At 41.4% G+C, this 18,286-nt stretch overlaps 47 non-coding genes and 1 pseudogene across 47 annotated transcripts; all 48 read left to right on the forward strand.

The window, feature by feature from the left end:
* The first annotated feature begins 181 nt into the window (after positions 1–181).
* On the forward strand, positions 182–300 carry LOC133787483 (5S ribosomal RNA). The gene has a single exon (XR_009872503.1). It is a non-coding gene; the product is annotated as a 5S ribosomal RNA (ribosomal RNA).
* Positions 301–523: 223 nt separating this feature from the next.
* Positions 524–642, forward strand: LOC133786362 (5S ribosomal RNA). The gene has a single exon (XR_009871526.1). It is a non-coding gene; the product is annotated as a 5S ribosomal RNA (ribosomal RNA).
* A 227-nt stretch (positions 643–869) lies between these two features.
* Positions 870–988, forward strand: LOC133786572 (5S ribosomal RNA). Its single transcript, XR_009871725.1, has one exon. It is a non-coding gene; the product is annotated as a 5S ribosomal RNA (ribosomal RNA).
* A 223-nt stretch (positions 989–1,211) lies between these two features.
* LOC133786731 (5S ribosomal RNA) lies at positions 1,212–1,330 on the forward strand. The gene has a single exon (XR_009871875.1). It is a non-coding gene; the product is annotated as a 5S ribosomal RNA (ribosomal RNA).
* Positions 1,331–1,554: 224 nt separating this feature from the next.
* Positions 1,555–1,673, forward strand: LOC133787864 (5S ribosomal RNA). Its single transcript, XR_009872853.1, has one exon. It is a non-coding gene; the product is annotated as a 5S ribosomal RNA (ribosomal RNA).
* Positions 1,674–1,895: 222 nt separating this feature from the next.
* On the forward strand, positions 1,896–2,014 carry LOC133787092 (5S ribosomal RNA; annotated as a pseudogene).
* A 225-nt stretch (positions 2,015–2,239) lies between these two features.
* Positions 2,240–2,358, forward strand: LOC133786419 (5S ribosomal RNA). The gene has a single exon (XR_009871581.1). It is a non-coding gene; the product is annotated as a 5S ribosomal RNA (ribosomal RNA).
* Positions 2,359–2,582: 224 nt separating this feature from the next.
* Positions 2,583–2,701, forward strand: LOC133786869 (5S ribosomal RNA). The gene has a single exon (XR_009872010.1). It is a non-coding gene; the product is annotated as a 5S ribosomal RNA (ribosomal RNA).
* A 222-nt stretch (positions 2,702–2,923) lies between these two features.
* On the forward strand, positions 2,924–3,042 carry LOC133787531 (5S ribosomal RNA). The gene has a single exon (XR_009872548.1). It is a non-coding gene; the product is annotated as a 5S ribosomal RNA (ribosomal RNA).
* A 227-nt stretch (positions 3,043–3,269) lies between these two features.
* On the forward strand, positions 3,270–3,388 carry LOC133786681 (5S ribosomal RNA). The gene has a single exon (XR_009871826.1). It is a non-coding gene; the product is annotated as a 5S ribosomal RNA (ribosomal RNA).
* A 1,099-nt stretch (positions 3,389–4,487) lies between these two features.
* Positions 4,488–4,606, forward strand: LOC133786307 (5S ribosomal RNA). Its single transcript, XR_009871473.1, has one exon. It is a non-coding gene; the product is annotated as a 5S ribosomal RNA (ribosomal RNA).
* Positions 4,607–4,828: 222 nt separating this feature from the next.
* On the forward strand, positions 4,829–4,947 carry LOC133786963 (5S ribosomal RNA). Its single transcript, XR_009872100.1, has one exon. It is a non-coding gene; the product is annotated as a 5S ribosomal RNA (ribosomal RNA).
* Positions 4,948–5,172: 225 nt separating this feature from the next.
* LOC133786474 (5S ribosomal RNA) lies at positions 5,173–5,291 on the forward strand. The gene has a single exon (XR_009871633.1). It is a non-coding gene; the product is annotated as a 5S ribosomal RNA (ribosomal RNA).
* Positions 5,292–5,516: 225 nt separating this feature from the next.
* LOC133786570 (5S ribosomal RNA) lies at positions 5,517–5,635 on the forward strand. The gene has a single exon (XR_009871723.1). It is a non-coding gene; the product is annotated as a 5S ribosomal RNA (ribosomal RNA).
* Positions 5,636–5,859: 224 nt separating this feature from the next.
* On the forward strand, positions 5,860–5,978 carry LOC133788133 (5S ribosomal RNA). Its single transcript, XR_009873109.1, has one exon. It is a non-coding gene; the product is annotated as a 5S ribosomal RNA (ribosomal RNA).
* Positions 5,979–6,204: 226 nt separating this feature from the next.
* On the forward strand, positions 6,205–6,323 carry LOC133786278 (5S ribosomal RNA). Its single transcript, XR_009871446.1, has one exon. It is a non-coding gene; the product is annotated as a 5S ribosomal RNA (ribosomal RNA).
* Positions 6,324–6,549: 226 nt separating this feature from the next.
* LOC133787976 (5S ribosomal RNA) lies at positions 6,550–6,668 on the forward strand. Its single transcript, XR_009872961.1, has one exon. It is a non-coding gene; the product is annotated as a 5S ribosomal RNA (ribosomal RNA).
* A 225-nt stretch (positions 6,669–6,893) lies between these two features.
* LOC133786287 (5S ribosomal RNA) lies at positions 6,894–7,012 on the forward strand. Its single transcript, XR_009871454.1, has one exon. It is a non-coding gene; the product is annotated as a 5S ribosomal RNA (ribosomal RNA).
* A 223-nt stretch (positions 7,013–7,235) lies between these two features.
* On the forward strand, positions 7,236–7,354 carry LOC133786344 (5S ribosomal RNA). Its single transcript, XR_009871508.1, has one exon. It is a non-coding gene; the product is annotated as a 5S ribosomal RNA (ribosomal RNA).
* A 225-nt stretch (positions 7,355–7,579) lies between these two features.
* Positions 7,580–7,698, forward strand: LOC133786360 (5S ribosomal RNA). Its single transcript, XR_009871524.1, has one exon. It is a non-coding gene; the product is annotated as a 5S ribosomal RNA (ribosomal RNA).
* Positions 7,699–7,922: 224 nt separating this feature from the next.
* On the forward strand, positions 7,923–8,041 carry LOC133788134 (5S ribosomal RNA). The gene has a single exon (XR_009873110.1). It is a non-coding gene; the product is annotated as a 5S ribosomal RNA (ribosomal RNA).
* A 227-nt stretch (positions 8,042–8,268) lies between these two features.
* On the forward strand, positions 8,269–8,387 carry LOC133786279 (5S ribosomal RNA). The gene has a single exon (XR_009871447.1). It is a non-coding gene; the product is annotated as a 5S ribosomal RNA (ribosomal RNA).
* Positions 8,388–8,614: 227 nt separating this feature from the next.
* LOC133786555 (5S ribosomal RNA) lies at positions 8,615–8,733 on the forward strand. The gene has a single exon (XR_009871709.1). It is a non-coding gene; the product is annotated as a 5S ribosomal RNA (ribosomal RNA).
* Positions 8,734–8,958: 225 nt separating this feature from the next.
* LOC133786299 (5S ribosomal RNA) lies at positions 8,959–9,077 on the forward strand. The gene has a single exon (XR_009871465.1). It is a non-coding gene; the product is annotated as a 5S ribosomal RNA (ribosomal RNA).
* A 223-nt stretch (positions 9,078–9,300) lies between these two features.
* Positions 9,301–9,419, forward strand: LOC133786345 (5S ribosomal RNA). The gene has a single exon (XR_009871509.1). It is a non-coding gene; the product is annotated as a 5S ribosomal RNA (ribosomal RNA).
* Positions 9,420–9,644: 225 nt separating this feature from the next.
* On the forward strand, positions 9,645–9,763 carry LOC133786310 (5S ribosomal RNA). The gene has a single exon (XR_009871476.1). It is a non-coding gene; the product is annotated as a 5S ribosomal RNA (ribosomal RNA).
* A 222-nt stretch (positions 9,764–9,985) lies between these two features.
* On the forward strand, positions 9,986–10,104 carry LOC133787830 (5S ribosomal RNA). Its single transcript, XR_009872821.1, has one exon. It is a non-coding gene; the product is annotated as a 5S ribosomal RNA (ribosomal RNA).
* Positions 10,105–10,331: 227 nt separating this feature from the next.
* Positions 10,332–10,450, forward strand: LOC133786625 (5S ribosomal RNA). Its single transcript, XR_009871774.1, has one exon. It is a non-coding gene; the product is annotated as a 5S ribosomal RNA (ribosomal RNA).
* Positions 10,451–10,673: 223 nt separating this feature from the next.
* On the forward strand, positions 10,674–10,792 carry LOC133786732 (5S ribosomal RNA). Its single transcript, XR_009871877.1, has one exon. It is a non-coding gene; the product is annotated as a 5S ribosomal RNA (ribosomal RNA).
* Positions 10,793–11,015: 223 nt separating this feature from the next.
* LOC133786340 (5S ribosomal RNA) lies at positions 11,016–11,134 on the forward strand. The gene has a single exon (XR_009871504.1). It is a non-coding gene; the product is annotated as a 5S ribosomal RNA (ribosomal RNA).
* Positions 11,135–11,356: 222 nt separating this feature from the next.
* Positions 11,357–11,475, forward strand: LOC133787080 (5S ribosomal RNA). The gene has a single exon (XR_009872211.1). It is a non-coding gene; the product is annotated as a 5S ribosomal RNA (ribosomal RNA).
* A 226-nt stretch (positions 11,476–11,701) lies between these two features.
* Positions 11,702–11,820, forward strand: LOC133786420 (5S ribosomal RNA). The gene has a single exon (XR_009871582.1). It is a non-coding gene; the product is annotated as a 5S ribosomal RNA (ribosomal RNA).
* A 224-nt stretch (positions 11,821–12,044) lies between these two features.
* LOC133786341 (5S ribosomal RNA) lies at positions 12,045–12,163 on the forward strand. Its single transcript, XR_009871505.1, has one exon. It is a non-coding gene; the product is annotated as a 5S ribosomal RNA (ribosomal RNA).
* Positions 12,164–12,385: 222 nt separating this feature from the next.
* LOC133786270 (5S ribosomal RNA) lies at positions 12,386–12,504 on the forward strand. Its single transcript, XR_009871438.1, has one exon. It is a non-coding gene; the product is annotated as a 5S ribosomal RNA (ribosomal RNA).
* A 227-nt stretch (positions 12,505–12,731) lies between these two features.
* Positions 12,732–12,850, forward strand: LOC133787987 (5S ribosomal RNA). Its single transcript, XR_009872971.1, has one exon. It is a non-coding gene; the product is annotated as a 5S ribosomal RNA (ribosomal RNA).
* Positions 12,851–13,073: 223 nt separating this feature from the next.
* Positions 13,074–13,192, forward strand: LOC133787930 (5S ribosomal RNA). The gene has a single exon (XR_009872917.1). It is a non-coding gene; the product is annotated as a 5S ribosomal RNA (ribosomal RNA).
* Positions 13,193–13,413: 221 nt separating this feature from the next.
* On the forward strand, positions 13,414–13,532 carry LOC133786598 (5S ribosomal RNA). The gene has a single exon (XR_009871749.1). It is a non-coding gene; the product is annotated as a 5S ribosomal RNA (ribosomal RNA).
* Positions 13,533–13,759: 227 nt separating this feature from the next.
* LOC133787988 (5S ribosomal RNA) lies at positions 13,760–13,878 on the forward strand. The gene has a single exon (XR_009872972.1). It is a non-coding gene; the product is annotated as a 5S ribosomal RNA (ribosomal RNA).
* A 223-nt stretch (positions 13,879–14,101) lies between these two features.
* Positions 14,102–14,220, forward strand: LOC133787931 (5S ribosomal RNA). Its single transcript, XR_009872918.1, has one exon. It is a non-coding gene; the product is annotated as a 5S ribosomal RNA (ribosomal RNA).
* A 221-nt stretch (positions 14,221–14,441) lies between these two features.
* LOC133786599 (5S ribosomal RNA) lies at positions 14,442–14,560 on the forward strand. Its single transcript, XR_009871750.1, has one exon. It is a non-coding gene; the product is annotated as a 5S ribosomal RNA (ribosomal RNA).
* A 227-nt stretch (positions 14,561–14,787) lies between these two features.
* LOC133787989 (5S ribosomal RNA) lies at positions 14,788–14,906 on the forward strand. Its single transcript, XR_009872973.1, has one exon. It is a non-coding gene; the product is annotated as a 5S ribosomal RNA (ribosomal RNA).
* A 223-nt stretch (positions 14,907–15,129) lies between these two features.
* LOC133787932 (5S ribosomal RNA) lies at positions 15,130–15,248 on the forward strand. The gene has a single exon (XR_009872919.1). It is a non-coding gene; the product is annotated as a 5S ribosomal RNA (ribosomal RNA).
* A 221-nt stretch (positions 15,249–15,469) lies between these two features.
* On the forward strand, positions 15,470–15,588 carry LOC133786601 (5S ribosomal RNA). The gene has a single exon (XR_009871751.1). It is a non-coding gene; the product is annotated as a 5S ribosomal RNA (ribosomal RNA).
* Positions 15,589–15,815: 227 nt separating this feature from the next.
* LOC133788005 (5S ribosomal RNA) lies at positions 15,816–15,934 on the forward strand. The gene has a single exon (XR_009872988.1). It is a non-coding gene; the product is annotated as a 5S ribosomal RNA (ribosomal RNA).
* Positions 15,935–16,158: 224 nt separating this feature from the next.
* On the forward strand, positions 16,159–16,277 carry LOC133787865 (5S ribosomal RNA). The gene has a single exon (XR_009872854.1). It is a non-coding gene; the product is annotated as a 5S ribosomal RNA (ribosomal RNA).
* A 1,096-nt stretch (positions 16,278–17,373) lies between these two features.
* Positions 17,374–17,492, forward strand: LOC133788007 (5S ribosomal RNA). The gene has a single exon (XR_009872990.1). It is a non-coding gene; the product is annotated as a 5S ribosomal RNA (ribosomal RNA).
* A 222-nt stretch (positions 17,493–17,714) lies between these two features.
* Positions 17,715–17,833, forward strand: LOC133786964 (5S ribosomal RNA). The gene has a single exon (XR_009872101.1). It is a non-coding gene; the product is annotated as a 5S ribosomal RNA (ribosomal RNA).
* Positions 17,834–18,059: 226 nt separating this feature from the next.
* Positions 18,060–18,178, forward strand: LOC133786361 (5S ribosomal RNA). Its single transcript, XR_009871525.1, has one exon. It is a non-coding gene; the product is annotated as a 5S ribosomal RNA (ribosomal RNA).
* The last annotated feature ends 108 nt before the right edge of the window (positions 18,179–18,286 follow it).

The following is an 18,286-nucleotide window of genomic DNA, read 5'->3' on the forward strand; positions in this document are numbered from 1 at the left end:
ACGGCTCAAAAGTTTGTATTTTCTGTTTTAAATCTTTAAAGAGTCATTTATTCCGTTTACCTTGAGGGGTTAACACCGTGGTCACTAACAAGCAGCGAATAAGAAGTTCCTAGTCGATCAGAGGGAGAAAAGGGAGGAAACTCGCGTTCACTATAAATGAATATTGCAGACCAAACATTTCGGGTGCGATCATACCAGCACTAATGCACCGGATCCCATCAGAACTCCGCAGTTAATCGTGCTTGGGCGAGAGTAGTACTAGGATGGGTTACCTCATGGGAAGTCCCCGTGTTGCACCCCTGAAAACATCATTTTTTTTTTTTGTTCTTCAAAAATCCACTTACGGCTCAAAAGTTTGTATTTTCTGTTTTAAATCTTTAAAGAGTCATTTATTCCGTTTCCCTTGAGGGGTTAACACCGTGGTCACTAACAAGCAGCGAATAAGAAGTTCCTAGACGATCCGAGGGAGAAAAGGGAGTACACTCGCGTTCGCTATAAATGAATATTGCGGACCAAACATTCCGGGTGCGATCATACCTTCACTAATGCACCGGATCCCATCAGAACTCCGCAGTTAAGCGTGCTTGGGCGAGAGTAGTACTAGGATGCGTGACCTCCTGGGAAGTCCTCGTGTTGCACCCCTGAAAACATCAATTTTTTTTTTTTTCTGTTCTTCAAAAACCCACTTAGGGCTCAAAAGTTTGTATTTTCTGTTTTAAATCTTTAAAGAGTCATTTATTCCGTTTCCCTTGAGGGGTTAACACCGTGCTCACTAACAAGCAGCGAATTAGAAGTTCCTAGTTGATCCGAGGGAGAAAAGGGAGGACACACGCGTTCGCTATAAATGAATATTGCGGACCGAACATTCCGGGTGCGATCATACCAGCACTAATGCACCGGATCCCATCAGAACCCTGCAGTTAAGCGTACTTGGGCAAGAGTAGTACTAGGATGGGTGACCTCCTGGGAAGTCCTCGTGTTGCACCCCTGAAAACATCATTTTTTTTTTTTGTTCTTCAAAAATCCACTTACGTCTCAAAAGTTTGTATTTTCTGTTTTAAATCATTAAAGAGTCATTTATTCTGTTTCCCTTTAGGGGTTAACACCGTGGTCACTAACAAGCAGCGAATAAGAAGTTCCTAGTTGATCCGAGGGAGAAAAAGGAGGACACACGCGTTCGCTATAAATGAATATTGCGGTCCAAACATTCCGGGTGCGATCATACCAGCACTAATGCACCGGATCCCATCAGAACTCCGCAGTTAAGCGCGTTTGGGCGAGAGTAGTGCTAGGATGGGTGACCTCCTGGGAAGTCCTCCTGTTGCACCCCTGAAAACATCATTTTTTTTTTTTTGTTCTTCAAAAATCCACTTATGGCTCAAAATTTTGTATTTTCTGTTTTAACTCTTTGAAGAGTCATTTATTCTGTTTCCCTTGAGGGTTTAACACCATGGTCACTAACAAGCAGCGAATAAGAAGTTCCTAGTTGATCCGAGGGAGAAAACGGAGGACACACGCGTTCTCTATAAATGAATATTGCGGACCAAACATTCCGGGTGCGATCATACCAGTACTAATCCACCGGATCCCATCAGAACTCTGCAGTTAAGCGTGCTTGGGCGAGAGTAGTACTAGGATGGGTGACCTCCTGAGAAGTCCTCGTGTTGCACCCCTGAAAACATCATTTTTTTTTTTGTTTTTCAAAAACCCACTTACGGCTCAAAAGTTTGTATTTTCTGTTTTAAATCTTGAAAGAGACATTTATTCTGTTTCCTATGAGGGGTTAACACCGTGGTCACTAACAAGCAGCGAATAAGAAGTTCCTAGTTGATCCGAGGGAGAAAAAGGAGGACGCACGCGTTTGCTATTAATGAATATTGCGGACCAAACATTCCGGGTTCTATCATACCATCACTAATGCACCGAATCCCATCAGAACTCCGCAGTTAAGCGTGCTTGGGAGAGAGTAGTACTAGGTTGGGTGACCTCTTGGGAAGTCCTCGTGTTGCACCCCTGAAAAACATCATTTTTTTTTTTTTGTTCTTCAAAAATCCACTTACGGCTCAAAAGTTTGTATTTTCTATTTTAAATCTTGAAAGAGACATTTATTCTGTTTCCCTTGAGGGGTTAACACCGTGGTCACTAACAAGCAGCGAATAAGAAGTTCCTAGTTGATCCGAGGGAGAAAAAGGAGGACACACGCGTTCGCTATAAATGAATATTGCGGTCCAAACATTCCGGGTGCGATCATACCAGCACTAATGCACCGGATCCCATCAGAACTCCGCAGTTAAGCGCGTTTGGGCGAGAGTAGTACTAGGATGGGTGACCACCTGGGAAGTCCTCCTGTTGCACCCCTGAAAACATCATTTTTTTTTTTTTGTTCTTCAAAATTCCACTTACGGCTCAAAAGTTTGTATTTTCTGTTTTAAATCTTTAAAGAGTCATTTATTCCGTTTCCCTTGTGGGGTTAACACCGTGGTCACAAACAAGCAGCGAATAAGAAGTTCCTAGTCGATCCGAGGGAGAAAAGGGAGGACACTCGCGTTCGCTATAAATGAATATTGCGGACCAAACATTCCGGGGGCGATCATACCAGCACTAATGCAGCGGATCCCATCAGAACTCTTCAGTTAAGCGTGCTTGGGCGAGAGTAGTACTAGGATGCGTGATCTCCTGGGAAGTCCTCGTGTTGCACCCCTGAAAACATCATTTTTTTTTTTGTTCTTCAAAAACCCACTTAGGGCTCAAAAGTTTGTATTTTCTGTTTTAAATATTTAAAGAGTCATTTATTCCGTTTCCCTTGAGGGGTTAACACCGTGGTCACTAACAAGCAGCGAATAAGAAGTTCCTAGTTGATTCGTGGGAGGAAAGGGAGGACACACGCGTTCGCTATAAATGAATATTGCGGACCAGACATTCCGGGTGCGATTATACCAGCACTAATGCACCGGATCCCATCAGAGCTCCGCAGTTAAGCGTGCTTGGACGAGAGTAGTACTAGGATGGGTGACCTCCTGGGAAGTCCTCGTGTTGCACCCCTGAAAACATCTTTTTTTTTTTTTTTTTGTTCTTCAAAAATCCACTTACGGCTCAAAATTTTGTATTTTCTGTTTTAAATCATTAAAGAGTCATTTATTCCGTTTCCCTTTAGGTGTTAGCACCGTGGTCTCTAACAAGCAGCGAATAAGAAGTTCCTTGTTGATCCGAGGGAGAAAAGGGAGGACACACGCGTTTGCTATAAATGAATATTGCGGACCAAACATTCCGGGTGCGATCATACCAGTACTAATGCACCGGATCCCATCAGAACTCCGCAGATAAGCATGCTTGGGCGAGAGTAGTATTAGGATGGGTGACCTCTTGGGAAGTCCTCGTGTAGCACCCCTAAAAACAACATTTTTTTTTTTTTTGTTCTTCAAAAATCCACTTACGGCTCAAAAGTTTGTATTTTCTGTTTTAAATCTTTAAAGAGTCATTTATTCCGTTTCCCTTGAGGGGTTAACACCGTGGTCATTAACAAGCAGCGAATAATTTCTCAAAAAAATGCTGATTTGGAAACTAATTCTATGTTAAGTACCATTTTTTTCAAAAGGTTCATGTTTTATTTTGCTCTTTCAAACAAAATAAACTGATATAATGGGTGAGTGATGTTTGAAAATCGTTGTTGTTGATGTATTTGTTAATTATACTCCCATGAAACTTCAAAAGTTTACTTCCTTTTATGTCTCACGAAATGTTTAAGAAAAATTAAGATATCCATATTGTATGTTAATTTGTCTTGGTAATGTTGGTTTTTTTGCCACTTGGTCAGAGGTTCAACTCTATGAAACGTCTTTTCTTTATTTTATTTTTTTAAATTTTGATCTTTAGTTTTGTTTTATGGTTGTCCTGGTCAAAAGGGTAGAATAATTTACATAGTAATTCATTATACAAACAAATCCGAATAAAAAACAATCATTCCATCTATAAAATGGTGTTTTAAAATTCAATTTTTTGTTTATCAAAACCGGGTTTAAGGGCATAATATGTTTTAATAAGTTGAGGCAGCTGAAAAATGTGACCGATATTTTATAATTTGTATCGTGTAATAGGAACTAAAGATTAGTTTTGTTTAATTTTTGGTTTAAAAAAGAAAGTAGAATAATTCATAAAACAAACAACTCTAAATAAAAAAACAATCATTTTATCAATAAATTGTGTTTTTATATTAAATTTTTTGTTCATCAAAACAGGGTTTAAGGGCACAATTGAATCTTTTAACAAAAGGTGTTTTTTTTTTTTTTTGTTCTTCAAAAATCCATTTACGGCTCAAAAGTTTGTATTTTCTGTTTTAAATCATTAAAGAGTCATTTATTTTGTTTCCCTTGAGGGGTTAACAACGTGGTCACTAACAAGCAGCGAATAAGAAGTTCCTAGTTGATCCGAGGGAGAAAAGGGACGACACACGCGTTCACTATAAATGAATATTGTGGTCCAAACATTCTGGGTGAGATCATACCAGCACTAATGTACCGGATCCCATCAGAACTCCGCAGTTAACCGTGCTTGGGCGAGAGAAGTACTAGGATGGGTGACCTCCTGGGAAGTCCTCGTGTTGCACCCCTGAAAACATCTTTTTTTTTTTTCTTCTTCAAAAACCAACTTACGTCTCAAAAGTATGTATTTTCTGTTTTAAATCTTTAAAGAGTCATTTATTCTGTTTCCCTTGAGGGGTTAACACCGTGGTCACTAACAAGCAGCGAATAAGAAGTACCTAGTTGATCTGAGGGAGAAAAGGGAGGAAACACGCGTTCGCTATAAATGAATATTGCGGACCAAACATTCCGAGTACGATCATAACAGAACTAATGCACCGGATCCCATCAGAACTCCGCAGTTAAGCGTACTTCAGCGAGAGTAGTACTAGGATGGGTGACCTCCTGGGAAGTTCTCGTGTTGCACCCCTGAAAACATCATTTTTTTTTTTTTTGTTCTTCAAAAATCCACTTACGGCTCAAAAGTTTGTATTTTCTGTTTTAAATCTTTAGAGTGTCATTTATTCCGTTTCCCTTGAGGGGTTAACACCGTGGTCACTAACAAGCAGCGAATAAGAAGTCCCTAGTTGATCCGAGGGAGAAAAGGGAGGACACACGCGTTCGCTATAAATGAATATTGCGGACAAAACATTCCGGGTGCGATCATACCAGCACTAATGCACCGGATCCCATCAGAACTCCGCAGTTAAGCGTGCTTGGGCGAGAGTGGTACTAGGATGGGTGACCTCCCGGGAAGTCCTCGTATTGCACCCCTGAAAACATCATTTTTTTTTTTTTTGTTCTTCAAAAATCCACTTACGGCTCAAAAGTTTGTATTTTCTGTTTTAAATCTTTAAAGAGTCATTTATTCCGTTTCCCTTGAGGGGTTAACACCGTGGTCTCTAACAAGCAGCGAATAAGAGATTCCTAGTCGATCAGAGGGAGAAAAGGGAGGACACTCGCGTTCACTATAAATGAATATTGCGGACCAAACATTTCGGGTGCGATCATACCAGCACTAATGCACCGGATCCCATCAGAACTCCGCAGTTAAGCGTGCTTGGGCGAGAGTAGAACTAGGATGGGTTACCTCCTAGGAAGTCCCCGTTTTGCACCCCTGAAAACATCATTTTTTTTTTTTTGTTCTTCAAAAATCCACTTACGGCTCAAAAGTTTGTATTTTCTGTTTTAAATCTTTAAAGAGTCATTTATTCCGTTTCCCTTGAGGGGTTAACACCGTGGTCACTAACAAGCAGCGAATAAGAAGTTCCTAGTTGATTCGTGGGAGAAAAGGGAGGAGACACGCGTTCGCTATAAATGAATATTGCGGACCAAACATTCCGGGTGCGATTATACCAGCACTAATGCACCGGATCCCATCGGAGCTCCGCAGTTATGCGTGCTTGGGCGAGAGTAGTACTAGGATGGGTGACCTCCTGGGAAGTCCTCGTGTTGCACCCCTGAAAACATCTTTTTTTTTTTTTTTTGTTCTTGAAAAATCCACTTACGGCTCAAAAGTTTGTATTTTTTTTTTTAAATCTTTAAAGAGTCATTTATTCTGTTACCCTTGAGGGGTTAACACCGTGGTCACTAACAAGCAGCGAATAAGAAGTTCCTAGTTGATACGAGGGAGAAAAGGGAGGACACACGCTTTCGCTATAAATGAATATTGCAGACCAAACATTCTGGGTGTGATCATACCAGCACTAATGCACCGGATCCCATCAGAACTCCGCAGTTAAGCGTGCTTGGGCAAGAGTAGTACTAGGATGGGTGACCTCCTGGGAAGTCCTCGTGTGGCAACCCTGAAAACATCATTTTTTTTTTTTTTTGTTTTTCAAAAATCCACTTACTTCTCAAAAGTTTGTATTTTCTGTTTTAAATCCTTAAAGAGTCATTTATTCCGTTTCCCTTTAGGTGTTAACACCGTGGTCACTAACAAGCAGCGAATAAGAAGTTCCTTGTTGATCCGAGGGAGAAAAGGGAGGACACACGCGTTCGCTATAAATGAATATTGCGGACCAAACATTCCGGGTGCGATCAAACCAGCACTAATGCACCGGATCCCATCAGAACTCCGCAGTTAAGCGTTCTTGGGCGAGAGTAGTACTAGGATGGGTCACCTCCTGGGAAGTCCTCGTGTTGCACCCCTGAAAACATCATATTTTTTTTTTTTGTTCTTCAAAAATCCACTTACGGCTCAAAAGTTTGTATTTTCTGTTTTAAATCTTTAAAGAGTCATTTATTCCGTTTCCCTTGAGGGGTTAACACCGTGGTCACTAACAAGCAGCGAATAAGAAGTTCCTAGTCGATCAGAGGGAGAAAAGGGAGGAAACTCGCGTTCACTATAAATGAATATTGCAGACCAAACATTTCGGGTGCGATCATACCAGCACTAATGCACCGGATCCCATCAGAACTCCGCAGTTAAGCGTGCTTGGGCGAGAGTAGTACTAGGATGGGTTACCTCATGGGAAGTCCCCGTGTTGCACCCCTGAAAACATCATTTTTTTTTTTTGTTCTTCAAAAATCCACTTACGGCTCAAAAGTTTGTATTTTCTGTTTTAAATCCTTAAAGAGTCATTTATTCCGTTTCCCTTTAGGTGTTAACACCGTGGTCACTAACAAGCAGCGAATAAGAAGTTCCTTGTTGATCCGAGGGAGAAAAGGGAGGACACACGCGTTCGCTATAAATGAATATTGCGGACCAAACATTCCGGGTGCGATCAAACCAGCACTAATGCACCGGATCCCATCAGAACTCCGCAGTTAAGCGTTTTTGGGCGAGAGTAGTACTAGGATGGGTCACCTCCTGGGAAGTCCTCGTGTTGCACCCCTGAAAACATCATTTTTTTTTTTTTTGTTCTTCAAAAATCCACTTACGGCTCAAAAGTTTGTATTTTCTGTTTTAAATCTTTAAAGAGTCATTTATTCCGTTTCCCGTGAGGGGTTAACACCGTGGTCACTAACAAGCAGCGTATAAGAAGTTCCTAGTCGATCAGAGGGAGAAAAGGGAGGAAACTCGCGTTCACTATAAATGAATATTGCAGACCAAACATTTCGGGTGCGATCATACCAGCACTAATGCACCGGATCCCATCAGAACTCCGCAGTTAAGCGTGCTTGGGCGAGAGTAGAACTAGGATGGGTTACCTCCTGGGAAGTCCCCGTTTTGCACCCCTGAAAACATCATTTTTTTTTTTTTGTTCTTCAAAAATCCACTTACGGCTCAAAAGTTTGTATTTTCTGTTTTAAATCTTTAAAGAGTCATTTATTCCGTTTCCCTTGAGGGGTTAACACCGTGGTCACTAACAAGCAGCGAATAAGAAGTTCCTAGTTGATTCGTGGGAGAAAAGGGAGGAGACACGCGTTCGCTATAAATGAATATTGCGGACCAAACATTCCGGGTGCGATTATACCAGCACTAATGCACCGGATCCCATCGGAGCTCCGCAGTTATGCGTGCTTGGGCGAGAGTAGTACTAGGATGGGTGACCTCCTGGGAAGTCCTCGTGTTGCACCCCTGAAAACATCTTTTTTTTTTTTTTTTTGTTCTTGAAAAATCCACTTACGGCTCAAAAGTTTGTATTTTTTTTTTTAAATCTTTAAAGAGTCATTTATTCTGTTACCCTTGAGGGGTTAACACCGTGGTCACTAACAAGCAGCGAATAAGAAGTTCCTAGTTGATACGAGGGAGAAAAGGGAGGACACACGCTTTCGCTATAAATGAATATTGCAGACCAAACATTCTGGGTGTGATCATACCAGCACTAATGCACCGGATCCCATCAGAACTCCGCAGTTAAGCGTGCTTGGGCAAGAGTAGTACTAGGATGGGTGACCTCCTGGGAAGTCCTCGTGTGGCAACCCTGAAAACATCATTTTTTTTTTTTTTTTGTTTTTCAAAAATCCACTTACTTCTCAAAAGTTTGTATTTTCTGTTTTAAATCCTTAAAGAGTCATTTATTCCGTTTCCCTTTAGGTGTTAACACCGTGGTCACTAACAAGCAGCGAATAAGAAGTTCCTTGTTGATCCGAGGGAGAAAAGGGAGGACACACGCGTTCGCTATAAATGAATATTGCGGACCAAACATTCCGGGTGCGATCAAACCAGCACTAATGCACCGGATCCCATCAGAACTCCGCAGTTAAGCGTTCTTGGGCGAGAGTAGTACTAGGATGGGTCACCTCCTGGGATGTCCTCGTGTTGCACCCCTGAAAACATCATATTTTTTTTTTTTGTTCTTCAAAAATCCACTTACGGCTCAAAAGTTTGTATTTTCTGTTTTAAATCTTTAAAGAGTCATTTATTCCGTTTCCCTTGAGGGGTTAACACCGTGGTCACTAACAAGCAGCGAATAAGAAGTTCCTAGTCGATCAGAGGGAGAAAAGGGAGGAAACTCGCGTTCACTATAAATGAATATTGCAGACCAAACATTTCGGGTGCGATCATACCAGCACTAATGCACCGGATCCCATCAGAACTCCGCAGTTAAGCGTGCTTGGGCGAGAGTAGTACTAGGATGGGTTACCTCATGGGAAGTCCCCGTGTTGCACCCCTGAAAACATCATTTTTTTTTTTTGTTCTTCAAAAATCCACTTACGGCTCAAAAGTTTGTATTTTCTGTTTTAAATCCTTAAAGAGTCATTTATTCCGTTTCCCTTTAGGTGTTAACACCGTGGTCACTAACAAGCAGCGAATAAGAAGTTCCTTGTTGATCCGAGGGAGAAAAGGGAGGACACACGCGTTCGCTATAAATGAATATTGCGGACCAAACATTCCGGGTGCGATCAAACCAGCACTAATGCACCGGATCCCATCAGAACTCCGCAGTTAAGCGTTTTTGGGCGAGAGTAGTACTAGGATGGGTCACCTCCTGGGAAGTCCTCGTGTTGCACCCCTGAAAACATCATTTTTTTTTTTTTTGTTCTTCAAAAATCCACTTACGGCTCAAAAGTTTGTATTTTCTGTTTTAAATCTTTAAAGAGTCATTTATTCCGTTTCCCTTGAGGGGTTAACACCGTGGTCACTAACAAGCAGCGAATAAGAAGTTCCTAGTCGATCAGAGGGAGAAAAGGGAGGAAACTCGCGTTCACTATAAATGAATATTGCAGACCAAACATTTCGGGTGCGATCATACCAGCACTAATGCACCGGATCCCATCAGAACTCCGCAGTTAAGCGTGCTTGGGCGAGAGTAGTACTAGGATGGGTTACCTCATGGGAAGTCCCCGTGTTGCACCCCTGAAAACATCATTTTTTTTTATGTTCTTCAAAAATCCACTTACGGCTCAAAAGTTTGTATTTTCTGTTTTAAATCTTTAAAGAGTCATTTATTCCGTTTCCCTTGAGGGGTTAACACCGTGGTCACTAACAAGCAGCGAATAAGAAGTTCCTAGACGATCCGAGGGAGAAAAGGGAGTACACTCGCGTTCGCTATAAATGAATATTGCGGACCAAACATTCCGGGTGCGATCATACCTGCACTAATGCACCGGATCCCATCAGAACTCCGCAGTTAAGCGTGCTTGGGCGAGAGTAGTACTAGGATGCGTGACCTCCTGGGAAGTCCTCGTGTTGCACCCCTGAAAACATCATTTTTTTTTTTTTTCTGTTCTTCAAAAACCCACTTAGGGCTCAAAAGTTTGTATTTTCTGTTTTAAATTTTTAAAGAGTCATTTATTCCGTTTCCCTTGAGGGGTTAACACCGTGCTCACTAACAAGCAGCGAATAAGAAGTTCCTAGTTGATCCGAGGGAGAAAAGGGAGGACACACGCGTTCGCTATAAATGAATATTGCGGACCGAACATTCCGGGTGCGATCATACCAGCACTAATGCACCGGATCCCATCAGAACCCTGCAGTTAAGCGTACTTGGGCAAGAGTAGTACTAGGATGGGTGACCTCCTGAGAAGTCCTCGTGTTGCACCCCTGAAAACATCATTTTTTTTTTTTGTTCTTCAAAAATCCACTTACGTCTCAAAAGTTTGTATTTTCTGTTTTAAATCATTAAAGAGTCATTTATTCCGTTTCCCTTTAGGGGTTAACACCGTGGTCACTAACAAGCAGCGAATAAGAAGTTCCTAGTTGATCCGAGGGAGAAAAAGGAGGACACACGCGTTCGCTATAAATGAATATTGCGGTCCAAACATTCCGGGTGCGATCATACCAGCACTAATGCACCGGATCCCATCAGAACTCCGCAGTTAAGCGCGTTTGGGCGAGAGTAGTGCTAGGATGGGTGACCTCCTGGGAAGTCCTCCTGTTGCACCCCTGAAAACATCATTTTTTTTTTTTGTTCTTCAAAAATCCACTTATGGCTCAAAATTTTGTATTTTCTGTTTTAACTCTTTGAAGAGTCATTTATTCCGTTTCCCTTGAGGGTTTAACACCATGGTCACTAACAAGCAGCGAATAAGAAGTTCCTAGTTGATCCGAGGGAGAAAACGGAGGACACACGCGTTCTCTATAAATGAATATTGCGGACCAAACATTCCGGGTGCGATCATACCAATACTAATCCACCGGATCCCATCAGAACTCTGCAGTTAAGCGTGCTTGGGCGAGAGTAGTACTAGGATGGGTGACCTCCTGAGAAGTCCTCGTGTTGCACCCCTGAAAACATCATTTTTTTTTTTGTTTTTCAAAAACCCACTTACGGCTCAAAAGTTTGTATTTTCTGTTTTAAATCTTGAAAGAGACATTTATTCTGTTTCCCTTGAGGGGTTAACACCGTGGTCACTAACAAGCAGCGAATAAGAAGTTCCTAGTTGATCCGAGGGAGAAAAAGGAGGACGCACGCGTTCGCTATTAATGAATATTGCGGACCAAACATTCCGGGTTCTATCATACCAGCACTAATGCAGCGAATCCCATCTGAACTCCGCAGTTAAGCGTGCTTGGGAGAGAGTAGTACTAGGTTGGGTGACCTCTTGGGAAGTCCTCGTGTTGCACCCCTGAAAAACATCATTTTTTTTTTTTTTGTTCTTCAAAAATCCACTTACGGCTCAAAAGTTTGTATTTTCTGTTTTAAATCTTGAAAGAGACATTTATTCTGTTTCCCTTGAGGGGTTAACACCGTGGTCACTAACAAGCAGCGAATAAGAAGTTCCTAGTTGATCCGAGGGAGAAAAAGGAGGACACACGCGTTCGCTATAAATGAATATTGCGGTCCAAACATTCCGGGTGCGATCATACCAGCACTAATGCACCGGATCCCATCAGAACTCCGCAGTTAAGCGCGTTTGGGCGAGAGTAGTACTAGGATGGGTGACCACCTGGGAAGTCCTCCTGTTGCACCCCTGAAAACATCATTTTTTTTTTTTTCTTCTTCAAAATTCCACTTATGGCTCAAAATTTTGTATTTTCTGTTTTAACTCTTTGAAGAGTCATTTATTCCGTTTCCCTTGAGGGGTTAACACCATGGTCACTAACAAGCAGCGAATAAGAAGTTCCTAGTTGATCCGAGGGAGAAAACGGAGGACACACGCGTTCTCTATAAATGAATATTGCGGACCAAACATTCCGGGTGCGATCATACCAATACTAATCCACCGGATCCCATCAGAACTCTGCAGTTAAGCGTGCTTGGGCGAGAGTAGTACTAGGATGGGTGACCTCCTGAGAAGTCCTCGTGTTGCACCCCTGAAAACATCATTTTTTTTTTTGTTTTTCAAAAACCCACTTACGGCTCAAAAGTTTGTATTTTCTGTTTTAAATCTTGAAAGAGACATTTATTCTGTTTCCCTTGAGGGGTTAACACCGTGGTCACTAACAAGCAGCGAATAAGAAGTTCCTAGTTGATCCGAGGGAGAAAAAGGAGGACGCACGCGTTTGCTATTAATGAATATTGCGGACCAAACATTCCGGGTTCTATCATACCAGCACTAATGCACCGGATCCCATCAGAACTCCGCAGTTAAGCGTGCTTGGGCGAGAGTAGTACTAGGTTGGGTGACCTCTTGGGAAGTCCTCGTGTTGCACCCCTGAAAAACATCATTTTTTTTTTTTTTTGTTCTTCAAAAATCCACTTACGGCTCAAAAGTTTGTATTTTCTGTTTTAAATCTTGAAAGAGACATTTATTCTGTTTCCCTTGAGGGGTTAACACCGTGGTCACTAACAAGCAGCAAATAAGAAGTTCCTAGTTGATCCGAGGGAGAAAATGGAGGACACACGCGTTCGCTATAAATGAATATTGCGGAACAAACATTCCGGGTGCGATCATACCGGCACTAATGCACCGGATCCCATCAGAACTCCGCAGTTAAGCGTGTTTGGGCGAGAGTAGTACTAGGATGGGTGACCTCCTGGGAAGTCCTCCTGTTGCACCCCTGAAAACATCATTTTTTTTTTTTGTTCTTCAAAAATCCACTTATGGCTCAAAATTTTGTATTTTCTGTTTTAACTCTTTGAAGAGTCATTTATTCCGTTTCCCTTGAGGGGTTAACACCATGGTCACTAACAAGCAGCGTATAAGAAGTTCCTAGTTGATCCGAGGGAGAAAACGAAGGACACACGCGTTCTCTATAAATGAATATTGCGGACCAAACATTCCGGGTGCGATCATACCAGTACTAATCCACTGGATCCCATCAGAACTCTGCAGTTAAGCGTGCTTGGGCGAGAGTAGTACTAGGATGGGTGACCTCCTGAGAAGTTCTCGTGTTGCACCCCTGAAAACATCATTTTTTTTTTGTTCTTCAAAAACCCACTTACGGCTCAAAAGTTTGTATTTTCTGTTTTAAATCTTGAAAGAGACATTTATTCTGTTTCCCTTGAGGGGTTAACACCGTGGTCACTAACAAGCAGCGAATAAGAAGTTCCTAGTTGATCCGAGGGAGAAAAAGGAGGACGCACGCGTTTGCTATTAATGAATATTGCGGACCAAACATTCCGGGTTCTATCATACCAGAACTAATGCACCGGATCCCATCAGAACTCCGCAGTTAAGCGTGCTTGGGCGAGAGTAGTACTAGGTTGGGTGACCTCTTGGGAAGTCCTCGTGTTGCACCCCTGAAAAACATCATTTTTTTTTTTTTTTGTTCTTCAAAAATCCACTTACGGCTCAAAAGTTTGTATTTTCTGTTTTAAATCTTGAAAGAGACATTTATTCTGTTTCCCTTGAGGGGTTAACACCGTGGTCACTAACAAGCAGCGAATAAGAAGTTCCTAGTTGATCCGAGGGAGAAAATGGAGGACACACGCGTTCGCTATAAATGAATATTGCGGAACAAACATTCCGGGTGCGATCATACCGGCACTAATGCACCGGATCCCATCAGAACTCCGCAGTTAAGCGTGTTTGGGCGAGAGTAGTACTAGGATGGGTGACCTCCTGGGAAGTCCTCCTGTTGCACCCCTGAAAACATCATTTTTTTTTTTTGTTCTTCAAAAATCCACTTATGGCTCAAAATTTTGTATTTTCTGTTTTAACTCTTTGAAGAGTCATTTATTCCGTTTCCCTTGAGGGGTTAACACCATGGTCACTAACAAGCAGCGTATAAGAAGTTCCTAGTTGATCCGAGGGAGAAAACGAAGGACACACGCGTTCTCTATAAATGAATATTGCGGACCAAACATTCCGGGTGCGATCATACCAGTACTAATCCACTGGATCCCATCAGAACTCTGCAGTTAAGCGTGCTTGGGCGAGAGTAGTACTAGGATGGGTGACCTCCTGAGAAGTTCTCGTGTTGCACCCCTGAAAACATCATTTTTTTTTTGTTCTTCAAAAACCCACTTACGGCTCAAAAGTTTGTATTTTCTGTTTTAAATCTTGAAAGAGACATTTATTCTGTTTCCCTTGAGGGGTTAACACCGTGGTCACTAACAAGCAGCGAATAAGAAGTTCCTAGTTGATCCGAGGGAGAAAAAGGAGGACGCACGCGTTTGCTATTAATGAATATTGCGGACCAAACATTCCGGGTTCTATCATACCAGAACTAATGCACCGGATCCCATCAGAACTCCGCAGTTAAGCGTGCTTGGGCGAGAGTAGTACTAGGTTGGGTGACCTCTTGGGAAGTCCTCGTGTTGCACCCCTGAAAAACATCATTTTTTTTTTTTTTTGTTCTTCAAAAATCCACTTACGGCTCAAAAGTTTGTATTTTCTGTTTTAAATCTTGAAAGAGACATTTATTCTGTTTCCCTTGAGGGGTTAACACCGTGGTCACTAACAAGCAGCGAATAAGAAGTTCCTAGTTGATCCGAGGGAGAAAATGGAGGACACACGCGTTCGCTATAAATGAATATTGCGGAACAAACATTCCGGGTGCGATCATACCGGCACTAATGCACCGGATCCCATCAGAACTCCGCAGTTAAGCGTGTTTGGGCGAGAGTAGTACTAGGATGGGTGACCTCCTGGGAAGTCCTCCTGTTGCACCCCTGAAAACATCATTTTTTTTTTTTGTTCTTCAAAAATCCACTTATGGCTCAAAATTTTGTATTTTCTGTTTTAACTCTTTGAAGAGTCATTTATTCCGTTTCCCTTGAGGGGTTAACACCATGGTCACTAACAAGCAGCGTATAAGAAGTTCCTAGTTGATCCGAGGGAGAAAACGAAGGACACACGCGTTCTCTATAAATGAATATTGCGGACCAAACATTCCGGGTGCGATCATACCAGTACTAATCCACTGGATCCCATCAGAACTCTGCAGTTAAGCGTGCTTGGGCGAGAGTAGTACTAGGATGGGTGACCTCCTGAGAAGTTCTCGTGTTGCACCCCTGAAAACATCATTTTTTTTTTGTTCTTCAAAAACCCACTTACGGCTCAAAAGTTTGTATTTTCTGTTTTAAATCTTGAAAGAGACATTTATTCTGTTTCCCTTGAGGGGTTAACACCGTGGTCACTAAAAAGCAGCGAATAAGAAGTTCCTAGTTGATCCGAGGGAGAAAAAGGAGGACGCACGCGTTTGCTATTAATGAATATTGCGGACCAAACATTCCGGGTTCTATCATACCAGAACTAATGCACCGGATCCCATCAGAACTCCGCAGTTAAGCGTGCTTGGGCGAGAGTAGTACTAGGTTGGGTGACCTCTTGGGAAGTCCTCGTGTTGCACCCCTGAAAAACATCATTTTTTTTTTTTTTTGTTCTTCAAAAATCCCCTTACGGCTCAAAAGTTTGTATTTTCTGTTTTAAATCTTGAAAGAGACATTTATTCTGTTTCCCTTGAGGGGTTAACACCGAGGTCACTAACAAGCAGCGAATAAGAAGTTCCTAGTTGATCCGAGGGAGAAAATGGAGGAGACACGCGTTCGCTATAAATGAATATTGCGGACCAAACATTCCGGGTGCGATCATACCGGCACTAACGCACCGGATCCCATCAGAACTCCGCAGTTAAGCGTGTTTGGGCGAGAGTAGTACTAGGATGGGTGACCTCCTGGGAAGTCCTCCTGTTGCACCCCTGAAAACATCATTTTTTTTTTTTTGTTCTTCAAAAATCCACTTATGGCTCAAAATTTTGTATTTTCTGTTTTAACTCTTTGAAGAGTCATTTATTCCGTTTCCCTTGAGGGGTTAACACCATGGTCACTAACAAGCAGCGAATAAGAAGTTCCTAGTTGATCCGAGGGAGAAAACGAAGGACACACGCGTTCTCTATAAATGAATATTGCGGACCAAACATTCCGGGTGCGATCATACCAGTACTAATCCACCGGATCCCATCAGAACTCTGCAGTTAAGCGTGCTTGGGCGAGAGTAGTACTAGGATGGGTGACCTCCTGAGAAGTCCTCGTGTTGCACCCCTGAAAACATCATTTTTTTTTTTGTTCTTCAAAAACCCACTTACGGCTCAAAAGTTTGTATTTTCTGTTTTAAATCTTTAAAGAGTCATTTATTCCGTTTCCCTTGAGGGGTTAACACCGTGGTCATTAACAAGCAGCGAATAATTTCTCAAAAAAATGCTGTTTTGGAAACTAATTCTATGTTAAGTACCATTTTTTTCAAAAGGTTCATGTTTTATTTTGCTATTTCAAACAAAATAAACTGATATAATGGGTGAGTGATGTATGAAAATCGTTGTTGTTGATGTATTTGTTAATTATACTCCCATGAAACTTCAAAAGTTTACTTCCTTTTATGTCTCACGAAATGTTTAAGAAAAATTAAGATATCCATATTGTATGTTAATTTGTCTTGGTAATGTTGGTTTTTTTGCCACTTGGTCAGAGGTTCAACTCTATGAAACGTCTTTTCTTTATTTTATTTTTTTCAATTTTGATCTTTAGTTTTGTTTTATGGTTGTCCTGGTCAAAAGGGTAGAATAATTTACATAGTAATTCATTATACAAACAAATCCGAATAAAAAACAATCATTCCATCTATAAAATGGTGTTTTAAAATTCAATTTTTTGTTTATCAAAACCGGGTTTAAGGGCATAATATGTTTTAATAAGTTGAGGCAGCTGAAAAATGTGACCGATATTTTATAATTTGTATCGTGTAATAGGAACTAAAGATTAGTTTTGTTTAATTTTTGGTTTAAAAAAGAAAGTAGAATAATTCATAAAACAAACAACTCTAAATAAAAAAACAATCATTTTATCAATAAATTGTGTTTTTATATTAAATTTTTTGTTCATCAAAACAGGGTTTAAGGGCACAATTGAATCTTTTAACAAAAGGTGTTTTTTTTTTTTTTTGTTCTTCAAAAATCCATTTACGGCTCAAAAGTTTGTATTTTCTGTTTTGTATCATTAAAGAGTCATTTATTTTGTTTCCCTTGAGGGGTTAACAACGTGGTCACTAACAAGCAGCGAATAAGAAGTTCCTAGTTGATCCGAGGGAGAAAAGGGACGACACACGCGTTCACTATAAATGAATATTGTGGTCCAAACATTCTGGGTGAGATCATACCAGCACTAATGCACCGGATCCCATCAGAACTCCGCAGTTAACCGTGCTTGGGCGAGAGAAGTACTAGGATGGGTGACCTCCTGGGAAGTCCTCGTGTTGCACCCCTGAAAACATCTTTTTTTTTTTTCTTCTTCAAAAACCAACTTACGTCTCAAAAGTATGTATTTTCTGTTTTAAATCTTTAAAGAGTCATTTATTCTGTTTCCCTTGAGGGGTTAACACCGTGGTCACTAACAAGCAGCGAATAAGAAGTACCTAGTTGATCTGAGGGAGAAAAGGGAGGAAACACGCGTTCGCTATAAATGAATATTGCGGACCAAACATTCCGAGTACGATCATAACAGAACTAATGCACCGGATCCCATCAGAACTCCGCAGTTAAGCGTACTTCAGCGAGAGTAGTACTAGGATGGGTGACCTCCTGGGAAGTTCTCGTGTTGCACCCCTGAAAACATCATTTTTTTTTTTTTTTGTTCTTCAAAAATCCACTTACGGCTCAAAAGTTTGTATTTTCTGTTTTAAATCTTTAGAGTGTCATTTATTCCGTTTCCCTTGAGGGGTTAACACCGTGGTCACTAACAAGCAGCGAATAAGAAGTCCCTAGTTGATCCGAGGGAGAAAAGGGAGGACACACGCGTTCGCTATAAATGAATATTGCGGACCAAACATTTCGGGTGCGATCATACCAGCACTAATGCACCGGATCCCATCAGAACTCCGCAGTTAAGCGTGCTTGGGCGAGAGTAGAACTAGGATGGGTTACCTCCTGGGAAGTCCCCGTTTTGCACCCCTGAAAACATCATTTTTTTTTTTTTGTTCTTCAAAAATCCACTTACGGCTCAAAAGTTTGTATTTTCTGTTTTAAATCTTTAAAGAGTCATTTATTCCGTTTCCCTTGA

The sequence above is a fragment of the Humulus lupulus genome, chromosome 6, assembly GCF_963169125.1.
Source record: "Humulus lupulus chromosome 6, drHumLupu1.1, whole genome shotgun sequence".
Lineage (NCBI taxonomy): Eukaryota > Viridiplantae > Streptophyta > Magnoliopsida > Rosales > Cannabaceae > Humulus > Humulus lupulus.